Consider the following 5,339-nt stretch of genomic DNA (forward strand, 5'->3'; position numbering starts at 1 on the left):
CACTAATGTTCATATAAAAGGCACAAAAATTTCCATATACAGAAAAGTTCTGTTTTACAGTAATTCACTAACATGAATAGATAAACAAAAATAATCTGCTGGTTTTAACTTACATTTTGATTACTTTGATTACTGGATACAACCAAAAACATTTTCTGATGTAATGATATGATGCCAATGTGTATTTCTATATTTCATAGGCATGGACGATAGAAAAGGAAATCCCTACAAACTTGGACAAGATATCTTTTATCTACATAGTCAGATTGATCTGAGGTCACTACTCAATATAAGATCGATAGAAATTATATCAGATGTAGTGATGATGGATGATGGTAGACTGGCGATGATATGTGTGTTCCACTATTACAATTTACCGATCTTTTACACAGATGGATCAGAGGTAGCAAGAATATTAGTCAAAGATGGACCGTGTTATGTTACAGCAATCAACAACTCTACAGTGGCAGTTATGGTAGGCACATAGTACACTAGTAACTGTATAGAGATGTATGACATGAAAAATAAACACAAACTTAAAACCTTATCAGTTCCTGGAATGGTGTCTTATTGTGGTATTGCAATGATAAACAACAAGTTAGTAGTAGGTGCTTACCGTAGACTACTGGTTGTTGATTATAACACAGGAGAGACAGTACAGATAATAAAAACAGGTAGTCAACCAGTCTGGTTGCATGCTTCGGGTGACAAAATATTCTACAGAGATCACACTTCAAGTGAAAATAACAACCTATGCTGGTACAGCTTTGCCGAAGACAACACACGAACATTAGCATTGCCATCAACGCCACGTTCAATGACTTCACTACAAGATGGTAGTATGTATGTTCTCTGTACAGATGGGTCTGTAGAACATGTATCATCTAATTGGAAACAGTTCAAAACTTTAAATAGAAATCAATCCCAATTCTTCCGGGATTGCGATTCGATACAATACAATTCTAAGCAGAGAAAAATGATCACAAACCCTAAAAGTTCTGGAATTGTCCAAATACCTCATGAAGTATGAACTATGGAACTTGTAATCTTTTTTTTTTTGGAAACTGAAAATGAGTTCATTCAATGGTAACAGAACCACAATATTTTGAATAGATGCATGTCACTTTATAACCTTATAATGAACTCTTTCTTGTTTTTAACTAGTTCCTTAAATACTATCAAAGAACTTATTATTAACATATAAATAAAATAGTACAATTAACTATTTTTGGAGTGTAACATATTCTTTGGATGTTTAAGATAAATTACGTGCTTTTTTATGGTCCTTTTGATTCTGTTGACAGTTTTGACTTTTAAACTCTTTACACTTCACTTCCACACAATTTTATCAAACAAAAGTTTTCCTATTTAATTAAATGGTTGTGTGGTAAATCTGAATGCAAATATATTTGTTGCAACTCATTAAAAGCCTTTATCTCTAATGAGAAAGGTAAATATGCTAGATATACTTACTGGAGGTGTGATGAACTGATTGAAGCTGTTCATTTTCATAATATTTATGTACGTTTCGGCAATACAGTGTATCGACAGGTTGAAGTTATTCCTACGGGCACCAATTGCGCCCCTTTAAAAGCAGACTTGTTCTTGTACTGTTATGAATCACAGTTTATGACCAAACTCAGTAAAGACCCGTCTAAATTTATTTGATCAATTCAACAACACTCACCGTTACCTGATGATATTTTTTCGTTAAATAATCAAGAATTTTCTAAATATACTGCCTAAATTTACCCAAAGGAACTTACTTTAGATAAATCAAATGTAAACGGTAATAACTGTCCTTTCCTATATTTAGATATTTAAGTTTTACACGGGAAACTCTACACTAAAATTTACGACAAAAGGGACGATTTTTCAATCCCTATTTTTAATTTTCCTTTTTTTGGACGATGATGTTCCTTTCGCACCATCTTACGGTGTTTATATATCACAACTCGTTCGCTATGCCCGTGTCTGTTGTGTCGTTTTGGATTTCAATGAACGTAATCTATGTATTACTGGTAAATTATTAAGTCAGAAATTTCGTTACCACAAATTACGTAAAACCTTTACTAAATTCTTCCATAGGTATAAAGATTTGGTTTTCGAGTTTGGTTGTACCTGTAGAAAACTTATTTCAAACGGGATACCACATCCTTATTTTTACGGAGATATTGTTTACCGAGCCCGGAAATTTAGATACGATCTGGCTAAACTTATCGATCCTTTAAATAAACTTATTCTAAGAGGTTACCAATTCAACACTGTAATTAGATCTTTGAATGTTTGTTTTTATTGGTATATTAATGTGACATTACCTGAAAAACTCAAAACCTTATACATGTGGTAACTTGAACCCAACCTAAGTGTGGTATTCAATATGTGGGACAGACGGGATGAGAGTATTACAGAAGAAATCAAGAACACCTTTACCGCTTTCGTAGACATAAAAAAATCAAAAGTTTGATATATCAATATTAAGATAAGCATAATCACAATCTAAAATTTATAAAATTCCAACCACTTGAAACCGTTCAGAAACAACCAGGAGAATCACACAAGCAATTTGAAAAATCACGTGAAGTTCGCGAATTATTTTTGGATAAAAAGACTTCAAACAGCTTATCCTCTCGGTCTTAATGACAAAATATTAAGACAGGGGAACATAACTAAAACTTCAATCGATGTCATTAATATTGTCGATAAACGACTTAGAAATAAAAGGTCTCATGGCAAACGCAAAAACCGTAATCAACGTTTTAAACATCGTATAAATTATACACTTGCTGATCTGTTATTTATAATAAAAAATAATGGCAGACATCAAATATTATGCAAACTGGGTCAGATACCAATAAGTAAATTATATGTTATTTTTCTGGAGTGTGATAAAATTTCTTTTTTTAGCCCAATGTATGAATACACCCGTATTATTACAGCCTTTTGTCATCATAGGCTATTTCCTAGTATCGATAAACCTGAAAATCATAAACGGCATTTTCTTAAATTAAAATGTATAAATAGAGGTATTGATTTTATTAACTTATCTAGTATTCAATGACTCTACGATCCAAAGCCAAATACCTCCATATTTTGATAATATAGAACCACCTATTATTTCGTATTCTTATAAAAAAAAACAGCAGAATTTTGATTTTTAAATATACGCCAGTTACATCAGACGTCAATATAGAAAATAATGTTCCTTCCACTTGAGACTGTGAAACATCTAGTTTTAGATATGTTCCCTATGGTCATGTCCTTACAGGAGACCTCAACATCGTCGAAGACCGTGAGGTCATAACTTTTCTTAAGAAAGGACCGAAATATCGTCCTCCATCTAAAATAGATTGGAAACAGTGTCATCAGGTCATTAAAGACGCTCTGTCTGTCTACTGTAAAAATTGGTGTAAACTCTAGACAATTATTTGAATAAAATTATGAATACTGTTAATATTCGTATATCTCCATTTGGAAAACAATTCTGACATTAGTAATAGGGTCCATGATATTCCCATTTCTAGAATAAAGAATAAACTCCAAGTACTCGCAAAGCGGTTTGTGTTCGTACCGGCAGACAAAGCAGCAAATAATGTAGTGGTGGTGTGACGCATATACTACACGGAAGTTCTCCAAAACGAAATTAAAAATTCTTCTACATTCAGGTCCGTACGCTCCACAGAGAGTCAAATTGTAAACAAGCATATCACTGCCACTACCCAGCTTAAAGCCTCTTCCAAACATTTGAAAGTCCCTACTATGTACTGGTTACCTAAATTGCACAAAAACCATTTAAATTCCGTTTCATCACCGCATCTAGTAAGTGTTCTACTGCCAATCTATCAGTGCTTCTAACTACCTCCCTTACTACTATCAAAGAACTTGTTATTAATTTTTGTAATAAAGCTTATGAAAATAATGGTATTAGTTATTTTTGGAGTGTTCAAAATTCTTTAGAGGTTTAAGATAAAATACATGCTTTTGATGGTCCTTTTAATTCTGTTGACAGTTATGATTTTTCTACTCTCTATACTACACTTCCACACAATCTTATCAAGAAAAGGTTTTCATATTTAATTAAATGGTCTTTTGAAAAATCTCATTACAAATTTATTTGCTGTAACTCGTTTAAAGCCTTTTTCTGTAATGAAAAAGGAAAGTATGCTAGATACACTTACTGGAAATGTGAAGATACAATTGAAGCTTTAAATTTTCTCCTGGACAACATATATGTATTTTTCGGCGATAAAGTGTATCGACAAGTAGTAGGTATTCCTATGGGCACTAACTGCGCCCCTTTAATAGCAGATTTATTCCTGTATTGCTAGGAATCTCAGTTTATGGCCAAGCTCAGTAAAGACACGTCATTGTTACATTTGGTTGATACATTCAACAATACCTTCCGTTATTTGGATGATATTTTTTCATTAAATGATCCAGAGTTCTCTAAATATACTACCAAAATTTACCCAAAAGAACTTACTTTAACTAAATCTAACATAAACAGCAGTAGTTGTCCTGTTCTAGATTTGGACATTTCAATCTCTAAAGGAAAACTCCATACTAAAATTTACGACAAAAGAGACGACTTTTCATTCCCTATTGTTAATTTTCCTTTTTTAGACGGCGATGTTCCTTTGGCTCCATCATACGGTGTTTATATATCCCAACTCGTTCGTTATGCCCGTGCGTGTAGTGATGTCATAGATTTTAACGAACGTAATCAATGCATTACTGGTAAATTATTAAGTCAGGGATTTCGTTACCATAAATTACGTAAAACTTTTACTAAATTCTTTCATAGATACAAAGATTTGATTAGTAAATTTGGCTGTACCTGTAGAAAATTGATTAAAAACGGTATTTCACATCCTAAATCTTACGGTAATATTGTACTTAAAGCGCGGAAATCACTATGTGATCCGTGTAAACTCATCGAACTTTAAACAAACTTATTAGTAAAGGTTATCTTACTAATGTTGTAATTAGATCTTTGAATATAGTTTACATTGACACTAACATCGATTTTGTCATCAGCAAATTAAAACATAACTAAATTTGTATTCTTTTCAAACGGGATGTATAAAGAAACACCCACGTTCATTTTGATCTATAAAGAGGTTAACTCCTAACTATACTACTGCCTGTCGATACATTTATTTTTGGCATTGCACAAGTCATGTCTTCTTTGACTGTCTATGACGTTAAAATACTAAATCCCTGGGATGTGTTTTAGTTCATTAAAGTCTCTGACGCATGATTTTTTTATCATTAATTGTTTTTGGCTTTTAACTAGCTGTCAGTAACTGCGAGTACTCTCAAATCGTACTTTCTTGTTT

This window comes from Mytilus californianus, unplaced genomic scaffold (assembly GCF_021869535.1).
Source record: "Mytilus californianus isolate M0D057914Y unplaced genomic scaffold, xbMytCali1.0.p SCAF_9, whole genome shotgun sequence".
Taxonomy (NCBI): Eukaryota; Metazoa; Mollusca; class Bivalvia; order Mytilida; family Mytilidae; genus Mytilus; species Mytilus californianus.